At 39.0% G+C, this 15,483-nt stretch overlaps 1 protein-coding gene and 1 long non-coding RNA gene across 17 annotated transcripts in view; one reads left to right on the top strand and one right to left on the bottom strand.

Annotated features, from left to right (window-relative positions):
* The window catches only part of LRCH3 (leucine rich repeats and calponin homology domain containing 3), a 144,221-nt gene that overhangs the window by 11,043 nt on the left and 117,695 nt on the right, over nt 1–15,483 (top strand). The window lies entirely within an intron of this gene.
* Nucleotides 10,453–15,483, bottom strand: part of LOC139440696 (uncharacterized) — a 72,402-nt gene continuing 67,371 nt past the window's right edge. For 2 of the 3 annotated variants that reach the window (XR_011650877.1, XR_011650876.1), the window contains 2 exons: nt 13,113–13,189; nt 10,453–10,514 (listed from right to left, as the gene is read on the bottom strand). This is a non-coding gene — a long non-coding RNA (uncharacterized lncRNA). The remainder of the gene's footprint in view (nt 10,515–13,112; nt 13,190–15,483) is intronic. The other variant, XR_011650878.1, reaches the window with a different exon arrangement.

Here is a 15,483-nt window from a genome sequence, read left to right as displayed (position 1 = left end):
CTGACAGTCGTGAGTGATGGTGGTTTTATATTTTAGTTCTAATTTTGATGTGCTTGTGTGAAGAGGTGAGCCATGTCTACCTATGCCGCTATCTTGACTGGAAGTCTTGTAATGTTCTTATACAGATTGTAAAATCATCCTTCCAGAAGAGTTATTCAGCTTAGATTTATACAACAGTGAGTGAGTTGTCCTCACTTTGCACGCATTGGTCTTCTCATTTTTTTTAATATATGTCAGACTGATAGGTGAGAATTGGTATCTCCTTGTTACATATTCATTGCAACTTGAGGAATATAATTTTTTTCTACAAGAAAAAGTTTATAAATTCCAGGGGAAAAGATTCCTCCCTCCCTCCCTCCCTCCCTTCCTTCCTTCCTTCCTTCCATCCTTTCCTCTCTCTCTCGTTGTAGAACCGATTGATAACAAAGAATTAGAAGCTCTTCGTGCATGTATATAAACTCCTGTATTTTTATTTTGAATTCTTTTATAATTGTAAGAGTAATACATAATTATCGTAGAAAATTTGGAAAAACAAATACACAAGGTAGAGAAGGAAAAAATGAGTACTACTACTGCATAGATAAAGCACCGTGAACATTTGACATAATCTTCCAGGGTTTTTTTTTCATGCATGTACATATATATTGAAAACCATGTTCTCAGCTTTTTCTAGTTTGCTTAGATTTATATTATCTTAGAGTATATTAGAAATATTGTGCCATGTGTATTAAAATTTTCTTATAATAGAATTTTAATGGCTGCAGAATATTTAATCATATCTTTGTACTTACCCAAATCCCTTTTATTGAACATTTAGGCTATTTCTAACTTCTCATTATTATTAATAACACTGTGAACATACTTTCATATAACTCTTTGCTTACATCTCTTCTTATTTTCTTTGGGTACTTCCTAGAAGTGGAATTGTTCTAACAAATTTTATGCAATTTTTAAAACTTAGTACACAAGCAAAATTTCAAAAGCAGTTCCTCATTGGAACAGTGTTATATATTGTATGTAGCCCAGTTAGGTTTATAGTACAACCATGAAAACCTTTTTTTCCTAAACATAAAAGTTGGTATAACTCAGATTTCATACTTCTTTATACCTAACAGCCATGATCTCCCACATGTTTCTGTCTCTAAAGAGTATGTGTATGTATTAATGATGTAAATTTTTATTAAAGTACCTCTGACCTCAGAGAGTGTCTGGGGTGCAGAGTTTGAAGTTACCTCAGTAGGAAAATTGAAATTCAAGGCCTGAAATTTTCTTAGGAATTCCATCCTACACAATCGTATTTTCATCCTTCTTTTATGATCTATGGTTTCAAATGACCAACCATTAGGGAAGATCAAACCAAATAAGCTTTTATAATGTTTATACTGTTGGTTTTCCATAATCCACCCCCCCATGCATATCTTAGTATCAGAAGTATGGATAATACTATCTTTAAACAATTTTAAATTTTTTATTTATTCTTTTTAAAAAAATATATTTATTGATTATGCTATTACAGTTGTTCCATTTCCCCCTTCACTCCACTCCATCCTGCCCACGCCCTCCCTCCCACATTCCCCCCCTATAGTTCATGTCCATGGATCATACTTATAAGTTCTTTGGCTTCTACATTTCTTGTACTATTCTTACCCTCCCCCTGTCTATTTTCCACCTATCATTTATGCTATTTATTCTCTGTACCTTTCCCCCCTCTCTCCCCCTCCCACTCCCCTATTGATAACCCTCATGTGATCTCCATTTCTGCGGTTCTGTTTCTGTTCTAGTTGTTTGCTTAGTTTGCTTTCGTTTTTGTTTTAGGTGTGGTTGTTAATAACTGTGAGTTTGCTGTCATTTTTACTGTTCCTATTTTTTATCTTCTTTTTCTTAGATAAATCCCTTCAACATTTCATATAACAAGGGCTTGGTGATGATGAACTCCTTGAACTTGACCTTATCTGAGAAGCACTTTATCTGCCCTTCCAATCTAAATGGTAGCTTTGCTGGATAGAGTGATCTTGGATGTAGGTCCTTGCCTTTCATGACTTGGAATACTTCTTGCCAGCCCCTTCTTGCCTGTAAGGTCTCTTTGGAGAAATCAGCTGACAGTCTTATGGCAACTCCTTTGTAGGTAACTGTGTCCTTTTCTTTTGCTGCTTCTAAGATTCTCTCCTTATCTTTAATCTTGGGTAATGTAATGATGATGTTCCTTGGTGTGTTCCTCCTTGGGTCCAGCTTCTTTGGGACCCTCTGAGCTTCCTGGACTTCCTGGAAGTCTATTTCCTTTGCCAGATTAGGGAAGTTCTCCTTCATTATTTGTTCAAATAAATTTTCAATTTTTTGCTCTTCCTCTTCTCCTTCTGGTACCCCTGTGATTCGGATGTTGGAACGTTTAAAGATATCCCAGAGGTTCCTAAGCCTCTCCTCATTTTTTTGAATTCTTGTTTCTTCATTCTTTTCTGGTTGGATGTTTCTTTCTTCCTTCTGGTCCACACCATTGATTTGAGTCCGGGTTTCCTTCCCATCACTATTGGTTCCCTGTACATTTTCCTTTGTTTCTCTTAGCATAGCCTTCATTTTTTCATCTAATTTGCGACCAAATTCAACCAATTCTGTGAGCTTCCTGATTACCAGTGTTTTGAACTGTGCATCTGATAGGTTGGCTATCTGTTCGTTGCTTAGTTGTATTATTTGTGGAGCTTTGATCTGTTCTTTCATTGGGCCATTTTTTTGGTCTGGGTGTGCCTGTTACATAGTAAGGGGCGGAGCCTTAGGTGCTCACCAGGGCTGGGTAACGCTGGTAGCTGTGCTGTGATTCTGTACGTGGTGGGGGGGGGGGCACGAGAGGGAGCAGTGGCACCTGCTCCACTCTCTGCGGGATTTCAGTCACTCCCTTCGCTACTCACAGTCAAATTGGGACCCTCTGGTGCTGATTCCCGAGTGCGTGTGCACATTGTAGGCCCCTGTGGGTCTCTCCAACAAACTCTCCTGTGAGGCTGGGAGCGTCTCCTGCTGCCACCTCAGCCCCCACGGGTGTTTTCCATCAGAGGTTTGAGGCTTTATTTCCCCACCTGGGTTGTGTGGTCTGTTTCTCTCCCCCGCCGTTCCTCCCAGTTTATCTATGCATGAATGTGGGGCCGCGGGGTCTGCTAGCTGTCGCACTGCCTGCCCCGTTCGTTCCACAATCTGCCACCTCTCTGGGGCCGCAAGTCCTCTCCACCCTCGCTGCCTGTCTCCGCCCCTCCTACTCGTCTGGGTGAATGTTTCTTCTTTATCTCCTTGGTTGTCGGACTTCCATGCAGTTCGATTTTCTGTCAGTTCTGGTTGTTTTTTGTTTTTAAATTGTTGTTGTCCTTCTTTTGGTTGTGCGAGGAGGCACAGTGTGTCTACCTACTCCTCCATCTTGGCTGGAAGCCAGTTTTTATTTATTCTTAGTGAGAGGGTGAGGGAGAGAAGTGTCGATGTGAGAGAAACATCGATCAGTTGCTTCTAGTATTCACTCCTACTGGGGACCAAACCCAAAATCTAGGCATGTGCCCTGACCAGGAATTGAACCAGCAACCAACTGAGTCACACCATTTGGGGTTATAATAACTACTTTTTGTAACAAAGTTTCTATGGATACATTTATATTGAATTGAAGTATGATGCTAAGAACAGATCTCAGGAAATAGCATTTATGACTCCCCCTCTTACAACTTTACCTTCCATATTTTCAGCCACATGCTTCTTCCTTTCTCTTTTGCCTGAGAAACAGTATAATTCTTATATTGTATTGACCCAATAGGAGAGACTTCCATTACTCATGTCCTTCCCCTCCCCTTCCTGAAATGCATGTGTGCTTTATAAAGAGAGGCAAAGACCATGGGAAAGATCATGGCTATTGGGTATAAAGGTGTCTGAAATAAGATTTAAATTTATGTTTCAGGTAAAAATCTAAACTTAACTCTATTGGCATTGTTTTTAAAAAAGGAAGGGTAAATAGGTAGGATGGTGCCTTTAAGAGGGGTGTGAAGATGAGTCAGATCACCACAAACTCAGTGTTGAGATCAGAAGAATGGCAACAGTGTTGGGGCCAAGGGTTTTCTAGGGTTTATTTCCTTATACATGGGCTGTATTTAGGGGCTGGATGGTTAATACTATCTCATAACACGAAATGCTACTTTTAAGTAGTAACATACATGTTTATTTTTTTCCTGTTCATTTATGAAACAGTTATTCACTCAAGCATTGAAAAAAATACATGGTAAATATGGCAGTTCACACAAAGGAACATTATTTTGAATTCCTGAAGTAACCCGCAATATCAAATACAGTGCTACTAATTTTAGAATAAACTAGTCCTAAAAGTTTCAGGTAATTCCTTACCCACTTTTAACTTTCTTCCGTGCTCTTAACAAATGTCTAAATTTTTATCAGCAGGTAATGTAAAACCAAGGATTTTTACTAGTTTATGTAAGAAATTTATTTCTTACAAAAAATAGGTAATAGTGCCCTGGCCAGGTAGCTCAGTTGGTTAGAATGTCATCCAAATACACCAAGGTTGTGAGTTTGATTCCTGGTCATGATTCCTGGTTAGGGCACGTACAAGAAGCAACCAATGAATGCATAAATGAGTGGAATAACAAAGTGATATCTCTCTCTCTCTCTCTCTCTCTCTCTCTCTCTCTCTCTCTCTCTCTCTCTCGTTCTCCCAGGCCTTTCTCCCCCTCCCTCTCCCCTTATGTCTTTCCCTTCCTCTCTCCGTAAAATCAATCAATGAGTCGTTAAAAAAAAATAGGTAATAGATTTTTCCAGTAAAGATGGGTTTTTAAAAAATGATGTGCACATCACCATAGAGAGTGAAAAGATAAGCTGCAGAGTAAGAGATTTCCAATAAAAACAGCCAACAAATGATATCTAAAATATGTATATAATCTCTACTAACAAGTAAGAAGACAACCCAATAGGAAAGTGAGAAAACATTTGAACTGGTACTTTTAAAAAGGAATTCCAGCCCTTGGCTAGTGTGGCTTAGTGGATTGATTGCCAGCCTTGGAACCAAAGGGTTGCCTGTTCAATTCCCAGTCAGAGCACATCTTGAGTTGCGGGCCAGGTCTCCAGTTGGGGGCGTGAAAGAGGCAACCACACAATGATGTCTCTGTCCCTCTCTTTCTCCTTTCCTTCCCCTCCCTCTAAAAATAAATAAAATCTTTTTTTAAAAAAAGATTTTTCAAAAAACTGGGGAAAAAATACTTAACCTTATTACTAATCAAAGGAATGGAAAATAAAACCAAACCGAGTTACTACTTGAAAAGCTGACAGTACCAAGGACTACAAAGAAAGTAAGAGCATTGGGGACACTCATCCACTGATAATGGGAGTGTGAATTGGTAAATTGACTTTGCAAAATACCTAGTAACATTGATCCCTGACTGTCTTGGCTCAGTTGGTTGGCCATCATCCCACAGAGTGAAAGGCCACCAGTCCATTCCTGGTCAGGGCACACGGCCTAGGTTGTGGGTTCAGTCCCTCATAGGGGTGTATGAAAGGCAACCGATTGGAGTTTGTCACTCACAGCAATGATCCTCCCCCACTCTTCCTCTCTCCCTTCCTATCTAAAAATAAATTTAAAAAGTCTTTTTTTTTTTAAAGCTCATTTTCTTTTTTTAAAGAATTTATTTATTTATTTTTAGACAGAGGGGAAGGGAAGGAGAGAGGGAGAGAAACCTCAATGTGTGGTTGCCTCTCATGCATCCCCAACTGGGGACCTGATTACCTAGACTGGGAATCGAACCAGCGACCCTTTGCTTCACAGGCAGGTGCTCAGTCCACTGAGCCACACCGACTAGGGCAGGGGTGTAAAACTCATTTCCACTGGGGGCCACATCAGCCTCCTGGTTGCCTTCAAAGGGCCGAATATAATTTTAGGACTGTATGAATGTAACTACTCTTTAACTAGGGGAAAGGAGTTCAGCACTGCCACCCGGTAGAAACAAGGTGCCAGGCCAGATAAAACAAGGTGGAGGGCCGGATTCAGCCTATGGGACTCACGTTTGCCACCTGTAAGCTAAGGCAAAAAAATCTTTGAAAAAGAAAATTACCTAGTAACGTTGAAAATACATACTCTATGACCAAGAAATTCCAGACTCTGAGACATATATCACAACAAAACTTGTGTTTATATACATGGGATATATGTATAAGAATGTTCTTAGCATTGTTCATTCTTTGACAAAATAGAAACAATCTGAATGATCATCAGTAGAATGGAAAAATCAGTTGTGGTATATTTGTGTGGCTTTACTGCAGTGAAAATGAATGAGCTACAACTATATACAATTACACGTATGAGCCTTGGAAACTTGTTGAACAAATGAAGTATGAAGAATGTATTTTGCACAAATACACTTAAATAAAGTTCAAAAAGCAAAATTGTACATAAGTGCTAAAAATTATTAAGGGGAAAAAAACAAAGAAATTACTAACATTAAAGTCAGGATAATGCTTATCTGTATGGAGGGGAAAAGGTTAAAATCTGGAAAGGAGGCCTTGGCCAGGTAGCTCAGTTGGCTGGAGCAGCTTTCCAATATGTCGAGGTTGGGGTTTGATCCCCAGTTGGGGCATATACAAGAATCAACCAAGGAGTGTATGAATGGGTGGAACAATATCATTGATGTCTGTCTGTGTGTCACTCTCTCTTTTTTCTAAAATCAGTAAATTAAAAAAAAAAAAAACTTGGAAAGGGGGCAGTAGGTTAGGGGTACAAGTGTATTTTGGAAGTACTAGAAATGTTCTGTTCCTTAACCCAGGCTCATCACCTGTGTGGTTGCTCACTTTATACTTTTTTAAAAAACAATTTTATTTATGTTTAGAGAGAGGGGGAGGGAAAGAGAAAAAGAGAAAGAAACACTGATGTGTGAGAGATACATCATTTGATTCCCTCTTGCATTCCCCCTACTGGGGACCTGGCCTACAACCCAGGCATGTGCTTTGACCAGGAATTGAACTGGCAACCTTTTGGTTTGCAGGATGATACCCAATCCACTGAGCCACACTAGCAGGGCTATATTTCTTTTTATGAGTTGGACATTTATGATTTATTTACTTTTTTAATGTACTTCTTTATTTAGGCTTAGTCATTAATTTTTAACTCATGTATTACTTGTAGTATTTCCCTTTTACCTTCTCTTTTTCCTTTTCCTCTGTCTTACTACCATCTCCCTTTCCCCAATTGAGTGAGCACTTCTTTTTCTTGCTTCCCTAATACCATGTGTACATTTTTCTACTGTCACAGTGAGTAATATTGTTTTTCTCATACTAGACTGGGAACTCCTTAAAGGAGATATGTTAGTTTTCTCTTGCTGCATAGCAAATAACTATAGATTTAGCAGCTTAAAACAACATCCATTTTATGTTACAGTTCTATAGGACAGAAAACTGGGCTCAGCCGAGTTATCTACTCAGGGTCTCACAAAGCCAAAATCAATTTGTTGGCTAGGCTGGGCTCTTATCTGGAACTTTGGTGGAGAATTTGCTTCCAGGATTATTCATGTTTTGGCAGAATTAAGTTCCTTGAAGTTACAAAACTGGTATCTTTATTTCCTTGCTGGTTGTCAGTTTCTGGCTGCTCTGAGATCCTGGGGGCTACCCACATTGCTTACAACAAGGCCCCCTCCTCCTCAGGCCAAGGGTGGTATGTGGAATCCTGCTTTGAATCTCTGACTTCCTCTTTTGCCAGCAGCCAGAGAGCTCATCTGATGAGATTGGGTCTAGGCGATTATTTAATTCAGAGTCAGTTGATTAGTAACCTTAATTATATCTGCAAAATCCCTTCTGCCTGAGGAGGAACATAATCAGAATATTATTTCATATTCACAGTCCCAGAGGTAAGGGTAGGAAATAGCGGGGTGAGGAGGCATTTTTGGATTCTTCCTACTAAAGAGGGTTCTATCTTGCTCTCTTTTTATTGTGCAACACCTAGTACACTGCCAGTGCCCTTTGAGTGTTCACTGAATGTATGTTAATGTACATTGGATGGATGGGTGAATGAGAAGGTGAAAACAGAAAATCATGAAGAGCCTATTCACTTTCATAGCTTTGGAAATAGAGACAACTGACTTTTGTGTGACTGGGTTTAATGGGGACCCTGGGGCTTTAATGATGGTAGAATTCAGTCAGAACATTATCAAAGATAATATCAGTGAATAGGCTTCTCTGTGATGTCAAAAAGTCAGGCATTCAAACCCTTTTTAATTGGTGTCATAGAGGATAAGAGATGATTTACATCTACAGAGTCAGTTCCCCAAAATGTAACCGGTTGCAATGAGAATTTTTAGGTCTTTGAAAAATTTCAAAATGGGGCCTTGATTTGCTAATAAAAGAAATAAATTTTAAACTTCTCACAGTGAAGTAGGCTTTCTATATATATTCAGTATTTATAACTATGATAATTTGAAGGCCTCAGTTGTCTGAGGAATCTTAGCTTGATAACTATGGGATGCTTTTTCTAGCTTAGTAACATTGTGATTTCCGGCCATCTATTATCAAGTGACAGATGAAGCCTGTAAGTTTTCAAAATTTAGGGTGCATAAAATCACCTGTCGCACTTTTTTAAAAATGTGCATTCCTGATTCCACACCTAAAGAGTCTGATTGGGGAGATCTGGGGCTGGATGCATAAGCTTCCTTTTTTAATAAGCAGCCTGATGTGATGGCTCTCGGTGTAGGTGGTCTAAGAACCTCCAGTGGAAAATTCTTTCTTAGACTTTTGCTACTTTACTCTAAAATGGAAGACAATTTTTAATATCTTAAAAATATGTTGATTAGGTAAGCCAGAGATTTTATTCAATTGAAAGTGCATTTTTTAAAATGTAAAGCACATAATTCATTTAGCAAAATTGGACGCTTTGATATACAATAAACACTTGAAAGTCTGGTTTGTTTGTTTTAAAGATAGAGTCACTAAAGAACTGTGTTGTTAAAGTGACAAATAGATAACCAATTTACGTGAAAAATAAAGAATGAAAATTGAGCATGGTTAGTCCAGGTTCTCAGTTACAAGCAACAGAAACCAGCTGTGGTTGTGAAGAGCCCACAGACATCTCTGGGAGGATTGGAGAACCAGGCTGGAAGGATAGGTAACCAGGAGCAATGTTCAAAATCATGAGATAGAACTTGTTCTCAGAAGACACTACTAGAACTGCCTCTGGGGATAGACACCTCACTTGCACCACCAACACCAGTATAGTGGACACTATACTCCAGCACTGGAACCTTAGGCACCACTTCCTCTGGAAATTGGAGTATATTGTTACCACTCTGCTTTGAATTCAAGGTTATGAGAGGGTGTGTCTGCTTTGGGGTACCTAGATTATGTTCCCGTGCCCCTCGCAGGAGAGGCTGGGAAAGCAGTTATACTGTAAGTGGCATCTTTTTAGCTTCTGTTGAGTAAAGAATTCTGTTTCATAAAGTATTGGATTCTCCAAACATAGGAATAATGTTTACATCCTGGGCAGCCTTAAAAAATGGCATGTGCCCTGGCTGGTGTAGCTCAGTGGATTGTGCACGGGCCTGCGAACCAAAGGGTTGAGTTTCGATTCCCAGTTAGGGCACATGCCTGGATTGCAGGCCAGTTCCCAACAGGGGGGCGTACGAGAGGCAACCACACATTGATGTTTATCTCCCTCTCTCCTTCCTTTCCCTTCCCCTCTTAAGGTAAGTAAATAAAATCTTTTCAAAAAATGGCATGTGTCTACTACAAGTTGTATTTTATACTAAAATCAAGTAACCAAGTAAGTCTTCAGTGGGATGTATGACTCCATAATGCACAGTAAGCAAGCATTAAATGATAGGCAGTTTACTGACTGTAATTAGTGTAATTTTTCTACAGCCAAACTTTCCACTTCTTGGTTTAGTAGGGAAAAGAGAAAAAGATATATTAATTAGACTCTTTTCCAGGAGTACCTCAGTTTTTCTTTTTTTTTTAATTCTGAGAGTATGCTCAGTTTCTCTTTAAGATCTGAAGTCTGCATTAATTTGTGGAGAAGAAAAATGAACAGTGTCACCTACCTCCTGTTCCTTCAAGCAGCTACAGTGTCCCAAATCCCAATACCTAGAGTCAGTATTCTGCTGTCATTTTAGCCATTTTATTATAGATGATTGTGTATAGTAAAAAATTTTGACAACAGATATAGTTTATTTATTTACATTACATGCATGTACTAATATACTCAAATTATGTGTATTATAAACTATACATAAAATATAAAATTGGAGAAATTAGACATAAATAGAAATAAAAGTTTTAATGTTTTTCTAACAGAGTCCAGTTGATTGTGTTGTTTATTCCTTAGACAGTAGGCTCACAATGCTTGCCTGGAGACAGTTGATTCAGATAGTGGTTAGTGTCTTAGTGATCTTCAAGTAGGAGAAAGGGGATTTAATATTAAGTATTTGAAAGCATTGTAGGTTGTACTTTGAGGCAATGTAGGAACTGGGAGACCATCTGAAGTGTGGAGTTTAAGGATAGAGAGCTATAACCTGTTTAGAAGGAAAGGATATTAGAAGACAAAAACTGAAGAAATTTGAAGCAGTGCTATAGATAAGGAGGGATTTCTTGTTTAGAATGTAAAAAACAAATCAACATGTATGGGAAGATTGGAGAACCAGCCTGGAAGCATAGGTAACCAGGAGAGAATAGGCAACAAGTGGAGGATAGTAAAGGTGAGCTGTTTCCATGGATTTGATATGATAGGGTGGGTAGGGGCCATGTTACTTTAGGAGTAAGAAGATTTGGATGTTTCAGTCTTGATTCTTTACTGTTTATTTCTTTAACTTATATCAGTCTTTACTCATTGAGAAAATGGCAGACTGGATTGGAGTTCTTAAGATTAGAAGGCCTAGAGATTTGGAGGAATCTCCTCAGCGGTTGTGCTTTGCATGGGAAAGAGTTAAATTGTGCTCCTTCCCCAAAATAGCTTCAACTAGAATCATCTTTGATTCCGTGATGTATTCATTTAACAAATAATTTTAGCCATGACCTTGTGCCTGAGGTCCAGACATGTATTTAGTTGCTTACTTGACATTTTCACTAGATGTCTAAATAGGCATTTTAAATGTACCTTGAGCAAAAAAGGATTATTGATGTTTTCCCCCTACTCACTTCTCCCTAAAAAAGAGGTAGAGAAGAAACTAACATTAAAAACCTGTTCTTGTAGTAAGTGACACTATAATTTATTTATTAAACTGGAACTCATCTCGATTAGTGTTGAGTAATTGATGTCATTACTCCATCATCCATGTACTCAGGCAAGTAGCTCAGGACTCAAACCTGGGAGTCCTCCTTTATTCTCTCTTATTTCCCCCATTTTCCTCAGTCTAATAGCAGATCATATCTACTTCCACATATCCTAACTCTGTTCACTTCTCTCCGTCTCCCCTGCTAAAACTCTAGCCTAAGCCCCTTGATGTGTTGCTATCAGTTAATGCAGTATCCTCCTAAGTATCTTCCCGTTTCTATTCTTACTTACTGCTTGTAAGCATTCTTTACACAACAGCCAAAATGATTTTTAAAAATCTCAGTCAGATCGTGTCACGTCCCTTTAAAATCAAACTAACAAAATCCTATAGTACTTATTCACTGCCTTTTTTATGAAATTTAAATGCCTTAACCAGGGATGAAAAGGCCTACATGTGACTTCTGCCTACTTGTTAAGCCTTAACTGAATTTGTTCTTCGACCAAGCTTATTAAATCTTAGTTCACTTAAACTTTTCTTCTTTCTTGTCATTAAACATATCAAACTTGGTTTTCCTTCATGGCCTTTCTACTTGGTATCCTCTATTCATGGAATGCCCTTTCTCCAAATCTTTTTGTGCCTGACTGTATGTCTCACATTCTTTATATTTTAGCTCTAATATGAGTGAGTACATATAGAGTACTTAAAGAGCAATTCTTAGCTCATATTAAACGATTAATAAACGTTTAATATGAGCTAAGTTCCTCCCACTCAAAACTCACCTCTTTAGAGGGGTCCATGACAAAACCTGTCCAGATACCTTGAGCCACGTTTCTTTAGTGGTCTTCATTTCCTTCATAGTATGTCTGTATTTATTGATTGTTTACTCTATTATGTAAGCTTCAGTGGAGTTACAACCTTTTCTGTCTCTATCTCCAGCATTTAAAATAGTGTGTGTCACGTAGTATACCCTTAGTAGACTTTTAAAGAAAAGAATGAGAGATCTCTTACTCCATGTATCTATCATAAACCTGGCTAGATCTGCTAGCATTGAATTCTTTTAGAATTGTTGTTTTGATGTTTGAAAGTCATTATTTTGCCTTCATTTTTCCACTGGGTATAGTTCCTTGCTTGGTGGGGTTTTTTTGTTTCTGCTTTTCCATTTCAGCACCTTAAAAGTGTTATTACATTGTCTTCTGACTTATAGTCTTATTTTATGTACCATGTTATTATATATTATTATATCAAACTATATTTTGAGTTAAAGTACTAGCGAAAGTTTTAGAAATAACATTAAAATGCCAACTTGTGATTGTTCATTTTCAATAAATCTCATTTATGTGATGCTATTTATTGATACCATCCTGAATTAAGCTTCCTCAATATAGAGTAATTTCATATGTGTATCCAGCAGATTAATCAAGACCAATTTCACCAAAGATTTATTTTCTTTATCAAAGGAATATTTGTAGTCCATGTGCATAATGACTTTCTAGCAAAATGTGTTTAAACTAACATACTAAGTAATATAATAACTATTGTTTACATTTGATGTAAAATAATAATGTCCAGATTAAAAAGTATTGAATTATTTCATGTAATCCGTGCCTCAGTGAGCAGTTGTGGTTTTTGAAGAATAAAATATATTCTTTGGTGTCTTGTCCAAAAGCAGTGTACTTTGCTAGGGTTATTGGTATGAGTCATACCTTTTCATTTTTCTTTGTTAATATTGTTATTAGAATATGTATCAAAAGTTTAAATTATTTTCATTTTCATATGTTTTCTGGAGTAAGAAATCTTACTGCAGCATACAACTATATCACTGTTGCAACTTCATATTAATTCTTAACTTGCAGTAAATGATTAGTAAATGTTAGCCCCCAGACCCCCTCAAAACTCAACCTCTTTGCAGAGGTCCATGATAAATCTTGTCCAGGTACCTTGAGCCACTTTTCTTCAGTGTCGTTTTTCATTTCCTTCTTAGTATATTTTCGTAATGTGGGGAACCAGAAATACACAGAGATAATTACAGAATACCAATTAGTTAGTTTCTCCCAGAAAAACAAAAAACAAAACTTATTTCTCTTGTTTACAAGCATTCAAATTACTGTCTTGGACTAGAAATCCTAGGCATGCAGTACCTGTGCACAATTCTAACTTACCACAGAGCACTGGTTCTTTCCCCCCGCTAGTAATTAGTCCTCTTTTCCCCTTGTTATTGAATTTATTGGGTAACGCTGGTTAACAAAATTATATAGGTTTCAAGTGTACAATTCTACAATACATCATTTATACATTGTATTGTATGTTCACCAACCCAAGTCAAGTCACTACCCATCACCATTTTATTCCCTCTGTTCCCTCCTTCAGCTTCCTCCGCACAGACCACTGGTTCTTAAAGTGTGGTTCATAGACCAGTGGCAACAGCATCACCTGGGAAATTGTTAGAAATACATTTTCTTGGGTCTCACCCATGACCTGTGATACCAGAAATTCTGGGGATAGGACCTGGCAATCTGTGTTTTAACAAGCCCTCCAGTCAATTTGATACATGCTAACATTTGAAAGGCATTACCATGGAATATAAAAAAGCCCATGATTTACATAATTTTAGTAATAAAATTTCTCCATCAAATTTAGAACATCAATTGATTTGGACAGTTGATGAGACTTACAGTCAAGATGGAGGTAGAGGCAAACAAGGCTCACCTCCTTGCACAACCACATCAAAGTTACAACTATAGAAAAACCACCACTCAAAACTGTCAGAAATTGAGTTGAACGGAAGTTGGACAACTACAGAATAAAAGAAACCACATCCATCCAGGTAGGAGATGAGGAACGGCCTGGTCACACACTGATGTGTGGTGGATAAAAATTCGGGAGCAATAGCTTAGGGGCAAGGAGTTCCAACCCCACAATAGGAACCCCCAGCCCAGGGTTCCAGTACCAGGAAGATATGCCCTCAGAACTTCTGGCTGTAAGAACCAGCAGGGTTGAAATCGATAAAAGAAACTACTGGAGTCCCAAGCAGTTTTTCTTAAAGAGGCTGCACACAAATTACTCAGAATCACTCCCTCTGAGGTCTAGCACCAGGGTGGAAGCTTGAAAGACACCAGTGGCATATGGGGAGGAACCGAAGTGTCTGGCATCAGGACGAGAGCTGGGAGACAGTTTTCTCCCACACAGAGAGGCGGGCAGAAACCATTGTCCCTTTTCTGAGTGCTCTACTCACAGAGCCAGCAGGCTGGTGCAATATCTGAGACTCCATCAACCTAGCTAACATGGTTGGCTCCACCCTGATGAATCCATGAAGCTCCACCCGACTCAACTTACAGGCCCACCAAGCTGTTAACAGTGGTTTTTCCATGTGAATGGCTGATCTTGGCTCAATCTTCACATCTTCCTAAATCCTGCCAAACAAGCAACAACCAGTTTCAGTGAGCCCCCAGATCCCTTACCTCTTGCTAAGTGGCTCAAGGCCCAGTACTAGCAGCAGCCAGCTTTGGATCACAATTTGGCTTTATGGGGAGCCTCCATGCCCAGCACAAGTAGCAGCCATCCCAACTTGCTTTATAGCTCATGCTGGGTGGCTTGGGGCAGAGCACAGGTGGTGGCTGACCTTGGCCTACCCCACCTGGAAAACACCAGAGCCTGTGCACCCAGTGGGCAGCTACAGACCACATCAGAGCACAATCACCCTGCCCCTGCACAGATCATCCTCCACAGAGGGCAGAGTTTGGTGGTCAGTGGTCACAGTCAGTGCTTACAGCTGACTAGCCTGGGTAAATCCCTCCCATTGACCTGCCAACAGCAATGAAGGCTCAACTACAAGAGGAGGGTGTACTCAGCCCACCTGGAGGGCGCAGCTCGAGCATCTGGCTTGGGTGAAAGGGAAGGCTGTACCACAGGACTCTACAGGACACCTACTACTTTAGGCCACACTGCTAAGACAGGGAGTAATAGCAGCTCTAATACATAGAAACAAACACAGGGAAGCTGCCAAAATGAGACAGAAACATGGCCCAAATAAAAGAATGATCAAAACTCCAAAAAAAGAACTAAACAGAATGGAGATTTGCAATCTATCAGATGCAGAATTCAAAACATTGGTTATAAGGATGCTCAAGGAACTTAATGAGAACCTCAACAGCATAAAAGATCCAAGCAGAAATAAAGGATACAGTAATTGAAATACAGAGCAAGTTACAAGGAATCAACAGTGGAGTGGATGAAGCTGAGAATCAAATCAGTGATGAAACATAAGGAAGCA

Source organism: Desmodus rotundus, chromosome 2, assembly GCF_022682495.2.
Source record: "Desmodus rotundus isolate HL8 chromosome 2, HLdesRot8A.1, whole genome shotgun sequence".
NCBI lineage: Eukaryota > Metazoa > Chordata > Mammalia > Chiroptera > Phyllostomidae > Desmodus > Desmodus rotundus.
Note: the sequence above shows the minus strand (reverse complement) of the source record. Positions and strands in the feature narration are given on the sequence as shown.